The 23,721-nt window shown below is 44.0% G+C and overlaps 1 pseudogene; it reads left to right on the forward strand.

The window, feature by feature from the left end:
- LOC140207717 (muscarinic acetylcholine receptor M2-like) overlaps positions 1-23,080 on the forward strand; it is a 40,864-nt pseudogene extending 17,784 nt beyond the window's left edge.
- Positions 23,081-23,721: the final 641 nt, after the last annotated feature.

Genomic DNA, 23,721 nt, shown 5'->3' on the forward strand with positions numbered 1-23,721 from the left:
AACTATCGGACAGTAGACTATATGCATTAAATGATTGAACATTATGAAACTTAATCTGAATATAGGGTTAGGAAGGAAAATTTAAAATGGTCCAATTCTGGGAAAAGTCAAAAGTGCACGTTGGAGCTCACTCAGTCGTCATTCTTCCACCATCAATCTTCTCCAAGCGTCGTCGATCTTCCAACCCTTAGAGCTCAGTCCACTCCGTCCCGTGGTCTACCAGCTCTCTCCACACACGTCTTCCCTCTTTAGCTCTCCTCGACATAAGACCGTGAAGAACATCGCTCCAGATTCACAAGACAGAGCAACAATCTCTGATTAGCTAACATGCATAATCATAGTCCTGTTATCTCCAGCCATAACACAAACATTGCTGCTACAGAGACACCGTTACCTCAGCAGTGTACATTACAGAGAAGGCATTACATTAGCCTTAGCTGGGAAACATTATAAAGAAGCCATTACTTTAACAGTGAATCGTTACAGCGTGTTTCATATATAACTGTTCTAACCTTTAACACGTGTCCAAAACCTCCTTCGTTTGAAAACACCTCGGCGTCAAATCAGAAAACAATAATTAATGAATTTGAACATAGCGGAGAAACATTTATCCTTTTCGGAAAACTGTCAAATATTGCCATCACATGTTTCAGGGTGGAGTCGCTAACGACACGGGTATAGTATCTACACTGTTAAACATGGTAGTAACGGAATACTATCATTGGCATGTTACTGGCAGCGGAATAAAGAATGACCACTTCCTGAAGTGGGAGGGTGAGGAGCCAGAGGTCGTGGTACATATAGGTACCAATGACATAGGTAGGAAAAGGGATGAGGTCCTGAAAGGAGAATATAGGGAGCTAGGAAGGGAGTTCAGAAAAAGGACCGTAAAGGTAGTAATCTCGGGATTACTGCCTGTGCCACGCGACAGTGAGAGTAGGAATGCGATGAGGTGGAGGATAAATGCGTGGCTGAGGGATTGGAGCAGGGGGCAGGGATTCAAGTTTTTGGATCATTGGGACCTCTTTTGGCGCAGGCGTGACCTGTACAAAAAGGACGGGTTGCACTTGAATCCTAGGGGGACCAATATCCTGGCAGGGAGATTAGCGGGGGCTACTGAGGTGACTTTAAACTAGAATGGTTGGGGGGTGGGAATCAAATTAAAGAGACTAGGCATGAGGAGGTTAGTTCACAACAAGGGGATGCGAACCAGTGCAGAGAGACAGAGGGGTGTAAAGTGAGGGTAGAAACAAAAAGTACTATGGAGAAAAGTAAAAGTGGCAGGCCGACAAATCCAGGGCAAGCATTAAAAAGGCCACTTTTCAGCATAATTGTATAAGGGCTAAGAGAGTTGTAAAGAGCGCCTGAAGGCTTTGTGTGTCAATGCAAGGAGCATTCTTAATAAGATGAATGAATTGAAAGTGCAGATTGTTATTAATGATTATGATATATTTGGGATCACAGAGACATGGCTCCAGGGTGACTAGGGATGGGAGCTCAACGTTCAGGGATATTCAATATTCAGGAGGGATAGACATGAAGGAAGAGGAGGTGGGGTGGCGTTGCTGGTTAAAGAAGAGATTAACACAATAGAAAGGAAGGACATAAGCCGGGAAGATGTGGAATCGATATGGGTAGAGCTGCGTAACACTAAGAGGCAGAAGACGCTGGTGAGAGTTGTGTACAGGCCACCTAACAGTAGTAGTGAGGTCGGAGATGGTATTAAACAGGAAATTAGAAATGTGTGCAATAAAGGAACAGCAGTTATAATGGGTGACTTCAATCTACATGTAGATTGGGTGAACCAAATTGGTAAAGGTGCTGAGGAAGAGGATTTCTTGGAATGTATGCGGGATGTTTTTTTGAACCAACATGTCGAGGAACCAACTAGAGAGCAGGCTATTCTGGACTGGGTTTTGAGCAATGAGGAAGGGTTAATTAGCAATCTTGTCGTGAGAGGCCCCTTGGGAGGAGTGAACATAATACGGTGGATTTCTTCATTAAGATGGAGAGTGACATAGTTAATTCAGAAACAAAGGTTCGGAACTTAAAGAGGGGTAACTTTGAAGGTATGAGACGTGAACTAGCTAAGATAGACTGGCAAATGACACTTAAAGGATTGACGGTGGATATGCAATGGCAAGCATTTAAAGGTTGCATGGATGAACTACAACAATTGTTCATCCCACTTTGGCAAAAGAATAAATCAAGGAAGGTAGTGCACCCGTGGCTGACAAGAGAAATTAGGGATAGTATCAATTCCAAAGAAGAAGCATACAAATTAGCCAGAGAAAGTGGCTCACCTGAGGACTGGGAGAAATTCAGAATTCAGCAGAGGAGGACAAAGGGCTTAATTAGGAAGGGGGGGAAAGATTATGAGAGAAAACTGGCAGGAAACATAAAAACGGACTGTAAAAGCTTTTACAGATATGTAAAAAGGAAAAGACTGGTAAAGACAAATGTAGGTCCCCTGCAGACAGAAACAGGTGAATTGATTATTGGGAGCAAGGACATGGCAGACCAATTGAATAATTACTTTGGTTCTGTCTTCACTAAGGAGGACATAAATAATCTTCCAGAAATAGTAGGGGACAGAGGGTCCAGTGAGATGGAGGAACTGAGCGAAATACATGTTAGTAGGGAAGTGGTGTTAGGTAAATTGAAGGGATTGAAGGCAGATAAATCCCCAGGGCCAGATGGTCTGCATCTCAGGGTGCTTAAGGAAGTAGCCCGAGAAATAGTGGATGCATTAATGATAATTTTTCAAAACTCGTTAGATTCTGGACTAGTTCCTGAGGATTGGAGGGTGGCTAATGTAACTCCACTTTTTAAAAAAGGAGGGAGAGAGAAACCGGGGAATTATAGACCGGTTAGCCTAGCGTCGGTGGTGGGGAAACTGCTGGAGTCAGTTATCAAGGATGTGATAACAGCACATTTGGACAGCGGTGAAATGATCGGACAAAGTCAGCATGGATTTGTGAAAGGAAAATCATGTCTGACGAATCTCATAGAATTTTTTGAGGATGTAACTAGTAGAGTGGATAGGGGAGAACCAGTGGACGTGGTATATTTGGATTTTCAGAAGGCTTTTGACAAGGTCCCACACAGGAGATTAGTGTGCAAACTTAAAGCACACGGTATTGGGAGTAAGGTATTGGTGTGGGTGGAGAATTGGTTAGCAGACAGGAAGCAAAGAGTGGGAATAAACGGGACCTTTTCAGAATGGCAGGCGGTGACTAGTGGGGTACCGCAAGGCTCAGTGCTGGGACCCCAGTTATTTACAATATATATTAATGACTTGGATGAGTGAATTAAATGCAGCATCTCCAAGTTTGCGGATGACACGAAGCTGGGTGGCAGTGTTAGCTGTGAGGAGGATGCTAAGAGGATGCAGGGTGACTTGGATAGGTTGGGTGAGTGGGCAAATTCATGGCAGATGCAATTTAATGTGGATAAATGTGAAGTTATCCACTTTGGTGGCAAAAATAGGAAAACAGATTATTATCTGAATGGTGGCCGATTAGGAAAATCGGAGGTGCAACGAGACCTGGGTGTCATTATACACTAGTCATTGAAAGTGGGCATGCAGGTACAGCAGGCGGTGAAAAAGGCGAATGGTATGCTGGCATTCATAGCGAGAGGATTCGAGTACAGGAGCAGGGAGGTACTACTGCAGTTGTACAAGGCCTTGGTGAGACCACACCTGGAGTATTGTGTGCAGTTTTGGTCCCCTAACCTGAGGAAAGACATCCTTGCCATAGAGGGAGTACAAAGAAGGTTCACCAGATTGATTCCTGGGATGGCAGGACTTTCATATGAAGAAAGATTGGATGAACTGGGCTTGTACTAGTTGGAATTTAAAAGATTGAGGGGGGATCTGATTGAAACGTATAAGATCCTAAAGGGATTGGACAGGCTCGATGCAGGAAGATTGCTCCCGATGTTGGGGAAGTCCAGAACGAGGGGCCACAGTTTGAGGATAGAGTGGAAGCCTTTTAGGACCGAGATTAGGAAAAACTTCTTCACACAGAGAGTGGCGAATCTGTGGAATTCTCTGCCATAGGAAACAGTTGAGGCCAGTTCATTGGCTATATTTAAGAGGAAGTTAGATATGGCCCTTGTGGCTACGGGGGTCAGGGGGTATGAAGGGAAGGCTGGGGCGGGGTTCTGAGTTGGATGATCAGCCATGATCATAATAAATGGCGGTGCAGGCTCGAAGGGCCGAATGGCCTACTCCTGCACCTATTTTCTATGTTTCTATGTTTCTATGTTTCCTCTGATAAAGTGATACACCCTGGATAGAAGCCGGTGTTCGGATTTCTGTCTATAATGTTCTTTCTTCTAACACTTCAATAGTTACTGTATCCTTCCCAGACTACGCTGGGGAGGAGAGGGATGAATGGTTGTAGACTGTGGAGGAATTTGTCCAGACTTCACAAATATGCACATGTGTAACAAAACTTGTTCCCTGTTTCTAATCCCCTTGCAGTAAATGCCATTCAGTAATAATGTGATCCCAATACGGTCTGGATTTACTGGCTCAGCTCGCTGGTGTCCTGTCGTCATGTCCTCTATTCTGTTCCCATTCTCTTACCGTCTTATCACCTGGCATCTGTAACATTGGTTAGCATATTTCAACACCTGACGCTTACAAAGCGGTGCATCTATATCGTCGTTGTTGTTATCCTTCGAGTCGAGGATGATGGTCTTCGTTCTGAAGAAGTGGTCCACAGAGCGAAGACGCCTGTGTGTGTATTTGTTTAACGTGTACTTGATGTTGCACTCCAAGAAGCACACGATACTTCACAAATCGACTAACTGATTCCTATGGCATGGAAACCATGACGATTGGAGCTGATGGACTTTTTTGCAGCCTTCATCCGCCTTCAGAGCCGTTGAGTTTGAAGTAACTCCGTCCGCCTGTTCCACCGTTGAGGTCTTGGTTGGATTGTTCTTTGTCATAGGTGACCCTACCAGGAGCACAGTTCAGACGGCAGCGCTCTCGGGATCTCAGGATCACACAAGCTTCTCCACGGTGACAAGGTGACCATCCACGGAGAAAGCATATATGTATGTCCTTCCGGAATCCGAACACTATCAGATTTAATACTAGAGCCAGGTAAAAAGCGTAGAGAAACAGAATACGTTCCAGATATATAAAAACAACTTGCGTATAAAGAGATAAAGCACTTCCGGAACTCAAAATCAGTCAAAAATCTGGTATCATGAAGGGCATTAAAATAATTTATGTTTTTCCCGATTGCAAAACACGTGAATAGATGAAGTAAATTCAAGAAATAAAACATGAATTAGGGTAGACTTCAGAGCCGGACGAAGTGCCGAATACGCCGGAGAAAGTTCATCATGTCTAAACATCTGTAAATATCTCAGCTCAGGGACACTCAGGTTTATCGTGCATCACAGTTTACTAAACCTCCTCAACAGAATGGAAACCCACTGAGAGAGCCAGACGGCCTACTGATAAATGTCCCACTGTAGACATAAGATTCAATCAAACAAACACTGGTCTAACAGCGAATTAAAACTACAAAATGAAAACTGTGACGATTTAGAAATGTTTATTCATTTAAATGAATGCCTGCTCGGACAATGCAGCTGAAATGGCGAAAAAGTTCTGGCCGAAAAAAAAAAATATTTTTATGTACTGTATCTCTTCAGAGTCATTAGTAACCTCAGAATGATGTTATACGCTGATGGAAAGCTGCTTCATGATTATAACTCAAAGAAAACTAATTTAGCATCGATTGGGAGAAATGGGCAGTCGAGATATCGGGCCGAGTTCCTGAACGAGGTCCAGGAAGCAAGTGCTGGTGATGCGGAGGTGTGGAGCACGTGGGAATTTGATCAAAATCGGAATAAGAATCGGGTTTAATATTACTGTCATCTGTCATGAAATTTTGTTAATCTGCAATGTAATAATATAGAAAGGAATTAGAAAATCAATCAATTATAAATGTATTAAATATATATATTTTTAATTTTATTTATTTATAAATAAACACTCACACACACAAAGATTTAGATATATAGCTACAGATATAGAGCTAGGGCTTTACTCTTTGGAGAGAAGGAGGATGAGAGGAGACATGATAGAGGTATACAAGATAATAAGAGGAATAGATAGAGTGGATAGCCAGCGCCTCTTCCCCAGGGCACCACTGATCAATACAAGACGACATGGCTTTAAGTTAAGGGGTGGGCAGTTCAAGAGGAATATTAGAGGAAGGTTTTTTACTCAGAGAGTGGTTGGTGCGTGGAATGCACCGCCTTAGTCAGTGGTGGAGGCAGATACACTGGTAAAGTTTAAGGGACTACTAGACAGGGATATGGAGGAATTTAAGGTGGGGGCTTGTATGGGAGGCAGGGTTTGAGGGTCGTCACAACATTGTGGACCGAAGGGCCTGTACTGTGCTGTACTATTCTATGTTCTATGTTCTGTACAGTAAAATTAAAATAATGCCAAAACAGAAATAATGAAAGTGTGGTAGATTTTAATTGGTTGAATGTCCATTGCCGAATCCTATTTCAAAGCGAAAGAAACTGCTCCTGGATCGCTGCAGGTGTACTTTAAGCTCTGTACATCCTTCCTGACGATAGCAATGAGAAGCGGACATGTCCTGGGTGATGGGGGGCGGGTGGTCCTCAATGACTGTCGGCGCCTTTCTTAGTTGTCCTTCTTTGAAGATGTCTGGGACACTACGGGAGCCAGTAGCAAAGATGGAGCTGCCACATTTTGCAATTTTTTCTGTAGCTTCCTTTGATCCTGCACAATAGTCCCCCAGCCCCATACCAGACAATGAAGCAGCCTGTCACGATGCTAACCATTGTACATCTGTAGAAGATTTCGAGTGTTTTAGGTGACAAACCAATCCTCAAACTCCCGAATGAAACACAGCCGATGTCTTGCCTTTTTATAACTGAATCGATGTGATGGGTCAGTTCCCTGGGTGAGTTTCGTGGCAGTAGAGAACTGGGATAAGCACAAATCCCTGACGCGCGCCAGTGTTGATGATCACCGCAGAGGAGACATCGTTACCATACCGCACAGAATGTATATTACTGGTTAGGAAATCGAGGATCGCATTGCAGAGGAAGGTACGGGGCCCAGGTTCCGTAATTTAGCATTCAGGACTGCAAGAATGATAATGTGCTAGTCAACGAACAGTATCGAGACATAGATGATTGCATTGTCCAGGTGATCAAAACCGCGTGAAGACCATCTGCCATAGACCTATTGTGGCGATAGCCAAATTGCAGTGGGTCCAGTTCCTTGCTGAGGCATGATTTAATTCTGGGTACGACGAACCTCACCTCCCCAAAGCATTTTATCACCGTAGATGTGAGTGCTATGGACAATAATCAGTAAGGCAGCTCACACTACTCTCCTTCGTCACTGACATCATTCTTGCCCTTCTGATGCGGGTGGAAATTTAGACCATAGCGATGAGAGTGTGGAAATATTCTTGAATACAACCGGCAACTAGTAGGCACAGGCTTACAACGCCTTATAATGCTCTTGATCTGGTCTGGAGCCTTGCGAGGGTTGAAAGTCAGCTTGATATTGACCTTCCAGAAAAAGATCACAGCGTCACGGGCAAAAAATGCATCTTCGCAGATGTAGCTATTTTCTCTTTTTCAGTGCCGGCATAACAGGCGTTGAGATCGTCTGGTAGTGAAGCATTGGTGTCATTCATACTATTGGGTTCGCTTCGTGTAAAGCAATGTCCTGAAAACCCCACCAGAGTTCTGGTGCATTCGATGTCGCCTCAAACCCCTCTCGGAGTCGTTTCTTCACTCTTGAAATAGTTCTCCGCAAGTGACGCCTGATTTTATTGTACAGGAATGGGTCACTAGACTTCGGTGCCACAGATCGCCATCAGCAGACAGCGAATCTCGTGGTCCATACAGGTCTTTTGGTCTGGGAATGTACAATAGGTCCTCGTAGGCATACACTCATCCACATATGTTTAAATGACGAAGGTGATAACAGCGGAGTACTCATTCAGATTCGAAGATGAATCCCTGAATACAGTTGAGTCCACAGATTCAAACCAGCCCTGTGAGCGATTCTCTGCTTTCCTTGTCCATATCTTCTTGGCTCTCACTGCTGATGCAGCGGTCGTAAGTCTCTGCCTATACTCATTAAGTAGGGATACAGCCGGCTGACCAAACTTTCCTAGTGTGGGCGTAAACTAGCACGGTAAGCTTTCTTCATCTTAGTGTACCAGTGTGTTGTTCACACTGGTACTACACGTGATTGTGGATCATAACCTTTATGTGACCTTGTCAAACTGACCTGGTTAAAATCCCCCAATAAGATGCCGATTTAAGTAAGACTGGCGATTAGGCGGGTGAGAAGGTGGCTGGTGAGTAGGAATAATGGACGAACCCACGACCTGATAGGTAGAAATGACAGAGGCCAGAAGTAGATGAAATCTCATTGGAGTAAATGGTGGACCATGGAATGAAGAGCAACAAATGGAGGGGGTACTGGCCCTGACGAGTGCTTGGAAGACGACCGATACGAGAGTGTGGCTGGAAAGTGATTGTTTTATTTTTTATGGGGAGAACAGTTCATTATCCAACTGCCCCATCCCCACCTCCCCAGATTACATCTCTCCCTACTCTCTCCATCTGTATATGGACAGGTACATGGACAGGAAAGTTTAGGAGGAATATGTACCATACGCGGGCCAATGTGACCAGCAGATGGGCATCTTGGTCAGCTTCTAATAGCTGGGCCGATAAACTATATAGTCTCTCCGGGATTACGTCATACCTCCCACCACGTGCTCCAACATTCCTGGCCTGGATGCAGTCACTAAAGAAGAGAAACAATTTTAACGTTTTGCCGCCCATTGTGGAGCTGGAACCCACAAGCCTGAGGTGAAATTTCTGCTCTAAAAATCCTCTGCTTATTGTGAATCTTGAGTCCATACGTGACTGGGGTTACACTGAAGCGATTTTCTCGAGTGTTAAATATCCCAAATAATCTATTAATCCAGAAACCAATAACAGAAAATCTGCAGATTAATGAAAATCAACCGATCACCTCCTACCCTGTATTTCTTCCTCTCCTCACCCCACCTTCTTACTCTAACTTCTCATATTTTTCTCCCAAGTCCCGACTTGCTGACTTCATTGTGTGTCCATTACCAGTAGGTAATGTATTACTCCCCATGAATTGTCTGGCCTTCATCTAAACTCTGATCCAATTCACATTCTGTCTCACTGTGATAGACCGTTCAGGGATTTGCAGTTCGCCATCGCTTTTCAGTATTTATTTACTGATCAATGTTCCTCGATTATGGAACTGATCCTCAGTAGTCGAACAACTTCATCTGTAGCCCAAACAAATAATTTGTACAACGTGCCCAACTGCTATTTTGCGTTCACAGTCCCTCATCCTGTCATAATTTTAATCCGTCGAGCTCACTGCATTCTGATGGGAAATGTATCAGCGAGACAGATGAAGTAGGTTCTTGGCTCGAAACGTCGACTCTTTATTCAATCCTATAGATGCTGAGATCCAGCAGCATTTTATGTGTGTTGCTTTGGATGAGTAGAGCACAGATTTATCGCAATATTGCTGTCAATGTGATGCAAATTTATCAAGTTCACGCGGAGTGCACCGTCAATTCAAAATATCAGCTTTATATGCTTTAAAATCGAATGGCGTTCAGAAACGCAAATACACCCCCGGATTTGAGCTCATTATCCTGGACCTTGATTTCCAGCAGACTGATCCTCCATTGCAGTTTTCCCCGTTATTCCATCCGTTCCGTTGGGAGCTGCGTTCCATCGAGTGTGGAATACGCTGCGGTCGCAGAGATCGGGAGGTGGAATAGAAGTTGGCGGTTCAGCGAAACAGGCAGAAGTGGGGCAAGGGAGGGGGAGAGGTTGCTCAGTAGCAGGAATAGTGGTGGAGAAGTTTGACTGACAGGGTGTGGAGTGTTGCGCAATGCTATCAGAATTTAAAGAGGGGAACGGTCGAGTAAGCGGCGGACGGCCCCAAGAAAAAATAGTGCATTTGTTTGTGCATTCATAGAAATGTGTGCGCTCGTGTCAGTATGTCGTTTCGCACTTTGTCGATCATGTTGCCGATTATTCGAGTATTATATGTGTTGATGTGAGTGCGAGTCTGTGTATATTCAAGGTACCTATTTATCCAGAAGGGGCTCTGTGCGATTCCATATATGTTCGGTCAGAGAGTGATATTAATTGATAACTATGCAAACGTGAGAGATACGGAATGTGGTTGAAGGTACGTGTGTGAGATGGGGAATATGGATTCTTCAAAGTCCAAACTTTGAAAGAAAAATGTTTAATCGGAGTACATACATGTCACCACATGCAACCCTGAGATTTTTTTTTTTCTATGGGCACACTTAGCTAATCTATAGAATAGTAACAGAAACAGGATCAATGGACAACAAACTGTGCAAATGCCGATATAAATAAATCTCAATAAACAACGAGAATGAAATAAAAAAGGTGTATTTCAATTAGAGCAGTTATCCCTTTTTGTTCAAGAACCTGATGGTTAACTGGTATCAGGCGCTCTTGAACCTGGTAGTGCGAGTCCAGTAGTACTTGCACCTTCTACCTGATGGTAGCAGCGAGGAACGATCACGGCCTGGGTGGTGAGAATCCCCAATGATGGACGCTGCTGTCCCACGGCAACGTTTTATGGAGATGTGGTCAATAGTTGGGAGAGATCCAGCCGGAATATACTCGACCGAATCATTCCCCCCGACGGATTTTCCGCTCAATGGCATTGCTGTTCCCATACCCGGCCGCATTCAATGCAGTCAGTCAGCACACCCCAGACCCCACGGAAGTTTTCCAATGTTTTTGATGACATGCCGAATCTCCGCAGACCCACGGGGACGCAAAGGCGACGCCGCACCCTTTTGGTATCATACTTGTATGATAGGTTCCGGACCGGCCTTCGGACAGGATTTTAATGTTTATTTTTGAATGAAGTAGAGGATCTGAGATTGGATATGTGGCAGGCTGCGTGTAAATAGGTAACACGAAGAAGGTAGGAAACAGTGTATATGCCTGCTCGGGTAATGGGGTGGTCACTAAACACAGATGAAGGTGCACGAGAAATGGCTTATGTGTGCAGGAAAACTGGAAAGGGGGCTGAAAAGAGTGGTAAAATGTATCTGTTATTAGATGGAGAACTTATGAATTTACGCCCCGCTCCCTAATCAATAACTCAATCAGCCCATCCTTACCTACCTCGCAAACTCATGCTCTATCCCGACGTTCTAATACGACCAACTCTGCACTCGTGTAAAGAAGGAGTTAAGTTTGATTCCTGTTTGAAATATGCCAAGACATGAACAAAAAACATCGATCTTCGTAAGCCGTTCTTTTTCAGTCTGTAAAGTGGGAATGTTTTACAAGAGTACACCAAAGACTATTGCAGAGTGATATTTTGCAACTCAGTGTGAGTACGAGTTTATAGACCGTAGGTGTCCATAGACGCACTTTCCTGATGTTAGATACAGGAATCATAATTTATTTCATATGGACATGTTGTCCTGTTTCTAAGTGTTGTATCTTGGACCCGTTCCCGAGAGATACGATGGTACAGACTCTGATGGGGTAATCCGTATTTCCCGGAAAACTATTAAAACGAAGGCTCGTGCAGTGGGAAACGGGGGGGGGGGGGGGCGGACGGCAGTCTTCGAGAGAGAGTGAGGGAGAGAGGGAGAGGGATAGAGAGAGGGAGAGAGAGGGAGAGAGAGAGAGAGAGAGAGAGAGAGAGAGAGAGAGAGAGAGGGAGAGAGTTTATTCCGTATATCCGTGCATTTCAATATAAAACCTTCACTCCTGTATTGATCATCCTTTTCGATCTTGTCGACCTGTTACACCGCAACTTATTCCACTCTTGTCGTTTTCCCTGTCACCTGTCTGTCCTTCCTGGCCGTCTCATTAACCACTCCCTCTGCTTACATACCTACTGCCCTATCCTGAGACCAATCAGTCAGCTACCCATACCCCTATGATATTCGCCTGTAACTCTGGAAGGGTACATACTATCGCAGTGGCTCGAATGCATCCACAGAATCTGATGTCTACTTCTCTTACTATGCAATTCCCGATGACAACTGCATTCCCCTTCTCTCCCACCCCCACCCCCGTCCCGTCTGAGCAATTGTGTCAGATTCAGAGCCAGAGATCCGATCGCTGTGGCTGCACTGGTAGTTCGTCCTTCCCTGCAGTCTCCAAAGTGGTATACTGATTACTGAGGTTGATCACGGTTGTAATCTACACCGGCTGCTCTGTTCCTTACAGCTGCTGACACTCACCCAGGTGCATGCCGCCTGAGACTTTGGGGTGATTATCTTCTTGCAGCCTTATCTATCACCTCTTCAGTGTCTCTTGTAACGCGACGATCATGAAGCTGCAGTTCCACTTCCTTATTGACTTGCGTGAAGAAATGCCGCTCGGTGCACCTGCTGAAGATGTCATTATCCGGGAGAATATAACGGAATATCTACATCTCATAAAAAGAGAACAAAATTGCACCAGGACCATTCGCACTGACAGAGGAAGAATGAAGAATAAACTAATCAGATACTTGCCAGACAAAGCTTGTTCTCGGTGAAGCCTCTCCACTCTAACAAGGGAACATCTGCAGATGCTGGAAATCCGAGCAACACACACAAAATGCTGGAGAAACTCAGCAGATCAGGCTGCATCTGTGGTAAATAAAAGTAGTCGACGTTTCGGGCAGGACCGGAGAAGAGAAGGTGAGGAGTAGATTTGAAAAGTGGGGAGAGGGGAGAGAGAGAGACCCCAGGCGATAGGTGAAACCCGGATGAAGCATAAAGCTGGAATTGGCCGTAGGAAAACACCGCAAGACCGTGAGAGCAGCTTTATTCTTAATCACCCTTACCGTCCCGAGAGTAGCCGCCTCTCTAAGTCCCAATTCAACTGGGCCGCAGGACAAAGCGGAAAGCCCTCGAACTTTCCTTTCGTAATCGCACTCGCAGGCCTGTGAATTGTCTCCTCTCCCGCTCCCGATTGGAGTGGGCTGTCGGAAAAGTGAAAACACACATATAACTCCACAGAAACCATGTATGCCTCATGGAAGTATCGTTGTCATAATACCTCTCAGCTCAGTGCAGTTTGTTCAGGAAGGGTGGGAAAATTTGAAGACACAGCCTTGACCAGGCTGCCTGATAAAGAAAGTCGCCGGAGAGGTATGACCGCCAGGGCGGCCTCTGTGACGTCACCAGGCAACCTGCTTTAGTGGCTGCAACTGGAAATGAATTTCCTGTCCTCACCATCAGAGCAAGAGTATTTATGAAAAGGTAACAATGAAGAATCCCCGGCATTTTTTTAATGCTCACCAGTACACGTGAAGACTTTGGGGAGGATAAAAAAAAACAGACGGCGAGAGGCTGGAGAGAGAGAGAGAGACTGGAGAGAAAGGCGAGGAGAGTAGGAGGGAGAGAGACTAGGGGAGCATGAATGGCAGACGGTTAGAGATCGAGGGGGAGAGAATGGAAGAAGAGTGGGATTATGGGCTGAGAGAAGACGGGCAGAGAGCGATGCTGGAGAGAGTGGCTAGGAGAATGGGAATCGGGGAGAGAGACTTGAGGAAGACTGGGAATGAAACTGGAAGATAAGAGACAGGGGAGAGAGACACGGGGAGAGCGAGATTGTGGTGATTGGGAATGGGGGAAGAGACACTGGGGAGAATGAGAGACACGGGAAGAGCGAGAGAGACCGAGAGAGAGACGCTGAGTAGACAGTGAGACCAGGGGGAGAGAAACTGGAGTAAAACTAAGAGAAAGAGAGAGTAGGAGGGAGGAGAGTCTGCGTGGAGAGCGATCCAGCGGGGAGGGTGTTACGGGGAGAGACCCGTGGGATGGTGCGAAAGACCGGGGTTGGGGTCCCGGAAAATTGACTGTGGGAAGAGGGGAAGAGAGAGATTGTTGTTTCCCCTCAGCTCACTATGTGTTTGCCTGCATCTGTGTTGGTTGCCTCATTGACTAAATCTCCCGGAGGATTTAACCACCTTACTGCTCTTTGACCTAAAGTCTCCTCCTCTTTGTTATCCACACGTCTGAGAATACATCCATACCCGCCTCCTGATATAATTCGCTCTATCTGTCTCTCTCCTGCTCTCACTCGCCTGCTGTCTCTCACTTCGGCTCTCTGTTGCGCTCCCTCCTGGCGCTCAATCACCGCTCAATTACTGACAGCAGTTAAAAGGTATGTACCTTTACGGTATCTTGCTAGATGTTGTGAGGCTATGCACCCTCCCGCTCTGGCAGCGGCTGTAGTAAATATCTGCATTGTTACGGCACGGCGCTAGGTGTTCTAAAGCTCAGTTAAACTTCTCTAGCTGTAAGACAGCTGAAGGTGGCAGAGGGAATGAGGACCTACCGTTAGGGAAGGAGGAAAAAAAGAGCGTGTCGGTAAAGACGGGTCACGACGGGAGCGGGAGTGTTTGATACAGACGAAGTTACACTCGCGGATCAGGCTATGTTGTCAAAACCGAGAAGCAGGGGTAACAGGCTCACCTGAACTTTCAATTTATTAAGAGAGGGAGGATTTGTGCAAAGCTAAATTCTGTGGAAAAGAGTAAACAGGGGCCGACACCATTCATCAGGACTCTGAGTTTATGTGTGTTGTTTTTGTAATTCGAGGATCTGAAGATTTTCTCATGTTTGTGTTATATCTCTGTTCATCACGTGGTTTGTTTTCTAACTCTGTTCAGAAAAATCAGATCCAATGGGTATTTCACCGCATTCTTTAGTTCCTCTCGGAATTTGCTCTGAGTCAGTCCGTAAATACAAGTGTTGGTGCAGGAACTGAGAACCTGCAGCATCTCTGAAACCTCATCTGCGATGTAACGGGGATCGGTGACAGAATAAACAAAACTCAGTGAAATCCGCTGACAGATATAAAATACCACCTGTGTTAAACACAACAATATGAAACTACCGGATACACTGAAGAGCAAAATTATGGATTTGCGACGGTTCTCCATCTCCCGGTCCTTATCGTTCTCTCCACTCTTTTGTCTCCGAAGCTCCTTACGGGCTCGACTGGCCGCTAGAATTCGCCTGACAGTCAGTATATTGAACAGTAAAATCAGAAAGAATGGGGCACAAGGGGTTAAAATGCGGTGAAACAATTCAAATGCGGCCCATGCGGGAGAGTTTTCGAAACTCGATGTAAGACCGCAATACCAGGGAACATTATCAATTGGTACCATAGGCTCGTATGTAAACCCCCACGGGACACTCTCCAAACAGGTCAATACACTCACTGTCCCGATAACCACAGTCGCCGTTCCCTCGGTGCAATATTTTGTTTTCAGCTTGTCGTAGCAAATAGAAATGAATCGATCGACGGTGAAAGCAACAGTCAGCCAGGCAGAGGACGCAGTGCTCGCGAAAACCAGCCATCCACTGAGACTGCACACAGGAGTGATGAAAAGGAATGATCGGGGGAAATAAAACGATGCGGTCCACCTCAGCAGCGGATCCGAGATAACGACCAGTAGATCGGCCGCTGCCGTTCCCACCAGGTAACGAGTGACACATTTGGAGAGACCACACTTTCCCCGGGACAGAATCACAATCGCCATCAAGTTCGCTGGAAGAGAGAGAGGGAACAGCAAGTTGAGAAAAATAACTCCTCAGATTTGCCAAATTGTTACTACCAAAAGATAGTTTTATTGTTACACCTAACTCAACATCCGTTCAAATACAACTGCAGACAATCAATTCGTTTAATCTCAGCGGGATGTGTAAACCCAATATTCCCAAATACAGGGCAGCAGCTATAAGACCAAAAGCACAGAAACCTGAACATCACATTGTTGAACACAAACAGCTGGAAGAACGCTGCCTAACCCGTTCAAATCCACAAATGTTGGCCGATTCGCTAAATTACTGCCGTAGTTTGTTTTCGATCCGGATCCCAGAATACACAATCCCGGTGTTTCCATTCTATCCCTGAAATGCAGGACACCGGGACTGGACATGTGACAGTGGAAACCAGCGACAGGAGCGATCACAATATCACAATTAACCTTCAATTTCCACCAACGGCAGTTGACACTGCGGCCTACCGGGAATTCCAAAGGCTGAAATAAAAGGATAGTAGACGAACTCTATCTGACAGATGAGAGGATAATCCATTTCAGTGAGAATGTGTGAATTCTGTTACTCCCGAATCCACAGCTCGGGCAGACACTTTGAGCTGATTTCGTCAAAACGGCGCTGATTTATACGAAGTAGCGGTCTCCTGAGATATTCTTGCATCCCTGACTAACCTTCTTAGTTCCAGCTACTTGAACAAACACTTTAATCAAAACCATTGTTTCTGATGAAAGTATCCGGCCGATTGAAGACAATACGCCAAAATTCTTGGGTATTGTCTCAGCAGTGATTCATCTATTTAAAACAATGCGGGAGCTCTAATGACAAAGACTGACTTCATCACGGAACAGCCACATTTACAGATTTCAGGGTTTTGTTGACTAATTGTACATCTGTAAACGATGTGCACCCACGCCACCCGACCGAACCTCTGCCCCTGCGGTTTCCCATTTTGAACTGCCCTTCAGTGCTTCAACACGTTCCTGGCCAACACAAGCTTGCGCACACACACATAGACCCACACATAGACCCACACGTACACACACACACACACACACACACATACAAACACACACAGACACACACACACACACACACACACACACACACACACACACACACACACACACGCACACACACACACACACACACACACACACACACACACACACGCACACACAGAAACACAGATACGAACGGAGATACAATAGACAGATCAACATCGGACAAATGGTCACGTTGCTGATGTACAAAAACACGAAAACATCTGCAGATGCTGGAAATGCAAAACAACACACACAATGTTCTGGCAAATCTCTGCTGAGTTCATCCAGCATTTTGTAATTTTGCTGCTGTAATATAATTGTATACACATCTGAAACCTGTCAGAGGTCAAACGAAACTGAGAAGAGTTATTTCAAGCTGCAAATAACTGGGCAGACGGGAAACTAATTAAAAATAGTCTCTCCCACTATAAGAAGCATCCGCTCCAAATCCTCTTTCTCTAAGCTGTTCAATATTCGATAGGTTTCAATGAGATCCCCCTTCATTCTTCTAAACTGAAGTGAATACAGGCCCAGAGCCATCAAATTCTCCTCATAGATTAACACTTTTATTCCCATGAACCTCTCTAGACCATCTCCAATGCCAGCACATCTTTGCTTAGATAAGGGGCACAAATTTACTCACAGTGCTTAAAGTGTGGTCTGACCAATCATTATAATGCCCCTGGATTACATACTTGCTCTTATATTCTAGTTCTCTTGAAATAAAAGTGACCACAGACTCAGCCTTCAAGTTAACCTTTAGATAATCCTGAGCAAGGAATCCCAAGTCGCTTTGCACATCTGATTGTTAAATTTTCTCTCCATTTAGAAAATAGTCTGTGCCTTTAATCCTTCTACCAAAGTGCATGACTATATATACACTTCCCTGCACTATGTTCCATCTGCCCATTCTCCCAGTCTGTCTAAGCCTTCTGCAGATACTTTGTTTCCTCAACTCTACCTGCCCCTCCAACTCTTGCTGTGTAATCCTGAAACTTGGCATAAAGCCAACAATTCAGTCATCCAAATCATTGACATATAACGTGAAAAGAATCGGCTCTGACAAAGACCACTGTGGAACACTACTAATAGACTGCGGCAAACCAGAAAAGGCCCCTTATTCTCATTCCTTCTCTTCTGCCAGTTTGCCAACGTTCAATCTATGCTATTATCTTTCCTGTAATGCCATGGGCTCTTAGTTTGTTAAGCATACTCACGTGCGGCAACTTGTCAAAGCCCTTCTGAAAATCCAACTAATCAACATCCACTGATTTTCTGTTGTCTATCGTCATTGTTATTTCCTCAAAGAATTCAAACAGATTTGTTCGGCATGATTTCACCTGAATGAAACCACTCTGACTTTGCCTGCTTCATCATGTGCCTACAACTACATCAAAACCTTATCCTTAATAATAACTCCAACAACTTCCCAACTACTGAAGTCAGGATAATTAGCTTATTTTGCCTCCCTCCCTGAAAGTGTGGAATGATATTTGCATGTTTCCAATCTTCCAGAGCCATTCTCGAACCTAATGATTCTTGAAGGATCATGACTAGTGCCTGCATAGTCATAGTCATAGTCAGACTTTATTGATCCCGGAGGAAATTGGTTTTCGTTACGGTTGCACCATAAATAATAAATAGTGGAAAAAACATAAATAGTTAAATAGTAATATGTAAATTATGCCAGTAAATTATGAAATAAGTCCAGGACCAGCCTATTGGCTCAGGGTGTCTGACCCTCCAAGGGAGGAGTTGTAAAGTTTGATGGCCACAGGCAGGAATGACTTCCTATGACGCTCAGTGCTGCATCTCGGTGGAATGAGTTTCTGGCTGAATGTACTCCTGTGCCCACCCAGTACATTATAGAGTGGATAGGAGACATTGACCAAGATGGCATGCAACTTAGACAGCATCCTCTTTTCAGACACCACCGTGAGAGAGTCCAGTTCCATCCCCACAACATCACTGGCCTTACGAATGAGTTTGTTGATTCTGTTGGTGTCTGCTACCCTCAGCCTGCTGCCCCAGCACACAACAGCAAACATGATAGCACTGGCCACCACCGACTCGTAGAACATCCTCAGCATCGTCCGGCGGATGTTAAAGGACCTCAGTCTCCTCAGGAAATAGAGACGGCTCTGACCCTTCTTGTAGACAGCCTCAGTGTTGGTTGACCAGTCCAGTTTATTGTCAATGCCTTCACAACCTCCGCTCCTACCTCTTTCAGAGCCCCAGAGTGTAGTCCATCTGGTCCAGCTGACATCTAACATTCAACCTTTCAGCCTCCAAAGCACCTTCTCCTTGGGAATAGCAACAGCACTCAATTCTGCCCCCAATACCTCTGGATTTTTGGCATATTCCTGGTGTGTTCCACAGTGAAGACAGACACAAAATAGGCATTAAGTTTGTATGCCAATTCTTTTCCCCCATTACTACCTCTCCCGCATCATTTTTCAGTTGTCCAATATCCACTCTCGTCTCTCCATTACATTTTATAGTTCTGAATAAAAAATAGTTTTGGTATCATCTTATTATTGGCTAACTTATGTTTATATTTCATCTTTTCTCTCTTTATGAATTTTCAGTTGCCTTTTGTTAGTTTTTAAAAGTTTCCCAATTTTTGCTGTATTATTTGTTCTCTCTTTTCCCTCTATGCTGTCTCTGACTTCCCTTGTCAGCCACTGTTACCTTATCCTCCCTTTAGAATACTTGGGGATGTATCTATCCTGCGCCTTCTGAATTCCTCCAAGAAACACCAACCATTGCTGATCTGCTATCATCCCTGGCACTGTCTCCTTCCAGTTAAATTTGGCCAGCTCCTCTCTCATGGTTTAGTTACAGTAACCTCTTTTTATGCACTGAAATCCTAATATATCTGACTTCATCTTCTCCCTCCCAAAGTGCAGGGTGGATTTAACATATTATGACAACTGCCTCCTAAGGGTTTCTTTACCTTAAAGTCGCTAATGAAATCTGGTTCATAACACAACACTCAATCCAGAATTGCCTTTCGCCTGGTGTCCTCAACCACAAGCGGTTGTAGAAACCCGACTTGTACGCTTTCTACAAATTCCAACTGTTGGGGTTCGGCACCAACCTAAATTTCTCAATCTACCTGCAAATTGAAATCCTCCATGACTATTGTAACATTTCAATTTTTATATGCCCCTTCTGTCTCCTGTTGTAATTTGTACCCCATCTCTAGGCCACCGTTCGAATGTCTGGATATTATTCCCATCACGGGCTTTTTACCCTTGTAGTTTCTTAACTCTACTCACAAGGATACTCCATCTTCCAATCCAATGTTTCCGATTTCTAAGGATTTGATTTCACTTTTTACGAACAAATCCTTTCCACCCCGCCCCCCCCCGCCTACCTCTCTGTCCTTTCCATACAATGTGTCTTTTGACGTTAACCTCCCAACTATGATTTTCTTTCAGCCACGATTCACTGATGCCCACAATGTCATAACTGCAATCTCTAACCTCTACCTTATTGCATATACTGTACAGTGTGCATTAAAATATGACACCTTCAAACTTGTATTCCTTACCCTTTTCGATTCTACCGCTATGTTAGATTTCAACTCATCCCAGTCACTGCAACTTTGCTCTATCATCTGCCTGTCATTCCTCACAGTGTCACTATACATTGAATCTACTTGTATACCAACTGCCCCGTCTTCAGACCTATCATTCCAGTTCCCATCCTCCCTGCCTAATCAGTTTAAACCCTCCTCCACAGCTCCAGCAAACCTGCCCACAAGGATATTGCTGTCACTTGGCTTCCGGTGTCACTAATCTTTTTCCTTCAGGTCATAACTTCCCCTTTTAGGCTATTAGTTTCAAGAATATTAGACCATCATTGTTTAGAGTTCTCATGGGTTTCATAACTAGGGTAAATCAATAGTGTTAGGCCACCATTAACATGGTTCTTTAGCATTCTGTTTTGAAACACTTGTCGTTGATCTGACGTAACTCAGTCCCAGATTCTTCTCTCCCTCCTGGACTTTGCTTCATTTCTACTTCTGACTGCAAGTTTATTGGATTGCATGGTTGTTCCTCCTTTAGGTGAGGGATAATTATGTGTATCTGTTTTTCTTGCGTCATTTCTGTAGGCAATTGGGATTTCTCGTGTTCAAATAGTTTTTGCTTTTAAAGCACGTGCACTGAAGGGAACCAAGGGATCAGAGGTTTCCCATCATTTTATGTGCATAAAGGTGGACCAATGCAATGAAAACATGTTTGCAATGTCGGGCATCAACACCGTCATTCAGTTAGGCACTAGTAACTAACTATTAATTCATACTTAGTTGTACGTACAAAAAGTGATCTCTGTGTTTCCTGTTTAAAAATTAATCTCTCAACAACAATCTTGAATTTTTTTTTACAGCAGATGGTCTTGCGTGTTCTTGATGGTGAAACTTCAATTAGAATTCCTTTAATGCTTGTTTGCTAATATTTTCTCCTTTTTCTCTTATTTTCTACGTTTAGACCGTTTCAGTGCTAACTCAAAGGGAAAGGATGGCTAATTCAACACAGGCAAATGCATCTCTCAGCAACCTAACAGACATTGAAAGAGGAAGCGCTTACAAAACAGTTGGAGTAATCTTCATTGTGACTTCAGCATTATCTTTGAGTCTGGTGACCATTATCGGAAACATTCTGGTTATGCTTTCTATTAAAGTAAACAGACAGTTACAAGCAATTAACAACTATTTCATTTCCAGCTTAGCCTGTGCTGATTTGATTATTGGTGTGTTCTCTATGAACCTTTACACCACTTACATCGTCATTGGCTACTGGCCCATGGGGCCAGTGATGTGTGATTTATGGCTGGCTCTAGATTATGTTGCTAGTAATGCATCTGTCATGAACCTTCTTATCATCAGCTTTGACCGATACTTCTGTGTGACAAAGCCTCTCAGCTACCCTGCGAAGAGAACCAGCAAGATGGCAGGGATGATGATTGCAGCTGCTTGGCTGCTGTCATTTATCTTGTGGGCTCCTGCCATTCTCTTCTGGCAGTTCATTGTAGGTGGGCGGACAGCTAAAGAGGGTGAGTGCCATGTACAGTTCTTCTCAAATCCAGTTGTCACTTTTGGCACTGCAATAGCAGCTTTCTATCTACCGGTTATTACCATGACTATTTTGTATGTGCAAATATCCCGTGCTAGCAAGAGTCAGATCAAGAAGGATAAGAAAGAGCCCGAGTCAAACAAAGACACCATTTCTTCCAGTCTAGTGCGGGGTAAAATAATGAAACCGAGTAACAACAACGTTTCCAGTGCACCTGATGGGTTGCAGAATGTCAAATACAAAATGGCGAGGCAGCTGGGGAAGTAATGACGGATCATTGTGGCCAAGGAGAGGAAAAGGAGATCTCCAATGACTCGACTTCGCTCAATGTGGTCCCTTCCATCCAGGAGGAGGAAGGAACGATTGATGAGAGCACACAGGTCTCCACTGCACAAAGGCATTTTAGCATCGGCAGCTCCAAGCTCTCCAGCATAAAGGTTGTCACTAAATCCCAAAAGAGTGAGTACTGCGCTACCACAGTTGAAATAATGTCAGACAACAGCACCAAGAATAGTAAAGACAGAAAGCTCACCGCAGCCCACAAGATTATTAAAATGACAAAGACCCCTGCTAAGAAAAAGAAGGGATCTGTTACCCGGGAGAAGAAGGTGACCAGGACCATCCTGGCTATTCTGCTGGCATTTATCATCACCTGGACCCCATACAATGTCATGGTACTCATTAACACTTTCTGTTCAGTCTGCGTCCCTAACAAAGTATAGACTATTGGATACTGGCTCTGTTACATCAACAGTACTATCAACCCAGCCTGCTATGCACTATGCAATGCTACCTTCAAGAAAACCTTCAAACATCTTCTCTTGTGTCAATATAAAGACATTGGTGCATCAAGATAAAATCAGCAACAAGCTCATCTCCATGAACACTATATACATGTTAAAGATGACTTTCATAATGTTTATCTATAAATGCATGTAAGTAAATGTTCAAAATGCAAATTTATGGTTCAAGTAGACATTATATGTAATATGGTGAAAGCACACGAGTTATGTCTAATGAATTTCTAACATCTGTTTAAATGAAGAGTGTTCTGATTATTATGAAGTTTCGGAGTGAAATCGTAAATGAATCTGCCTAAATTGCAAATACAATGCCTTCCAGTTAATTGGGGCACACTGGGATTTGTACATTTTGGCCCGATTACATGGTTGCCCCAATTAGCCGAACTTTCATGGAAATAGTTAACAAAGTATAAAAAAGACAAATTACCATTTAAATAAGTAACAAATTATGTATTGAAATGAAATACAGAATAAATTAGAACACAACCAAAATCACCACAGTATATAAAACTGTATTAGTTCCTAATTATTACGCTGGAATTCATTAAGTGTACCCTGACGTGTTCTTTTGATTGACTGTAAGTAAACAACTTCATCACAGACACCAAGTGCAGATAGTGGACAGCTTTCAAACAGTGCTTTCGATGATTCGGACCTCCAAATCCTCATTTTAATTCTAACATTCAACATGATTGCTGATACCTTCAAATTGATCATAGTGCCTAACTTGTTGATGTATTGAAATTGTTTCATTTCACCCCAGCCGTTCTGGCATCCGCAAGTCTGAATGTTTGAAACCGCAGTGAGTAAAACAGTTCCAAACTGTCTTACCGTTTATCATTTGCCTACGATCAATGACAAAAAATCACTGCTTTTTGAACACAAACACACAAGTAATGCTATTTAAAACGGTTGTTTTAATTACGGCATAGTGTATAACGGCCACATAACTTTCATGTCACTGACGCTAGTTAGAAACTGTTTGGCAACAGATTCCTGCCCCAATTAAGAGGCATAGCTTCCCAAATGAACAAAGGAATCCCATTTTTTCCGTTTTTTATTTTCATTAAGTATTGTCCTAAAACAGTGGCTGCCCCAATTAACCAATGGACCAATTAATCCCATTTCACTG

The sequence above is a fragment of the Mobula birostris genome, chromosome 13 (assembly GCF_030028105.1).
Source record: "Mobula birostris isolate sMobBir1 chromosome 13, sMobBir1.hap1, whole genome shotgun sequence".
NCBI lineage: Eukaryota > Metazoa > Chordata > Chondrichthyes > Myliobatiformes > Myliobatidae > Mobula > Mobula birostris.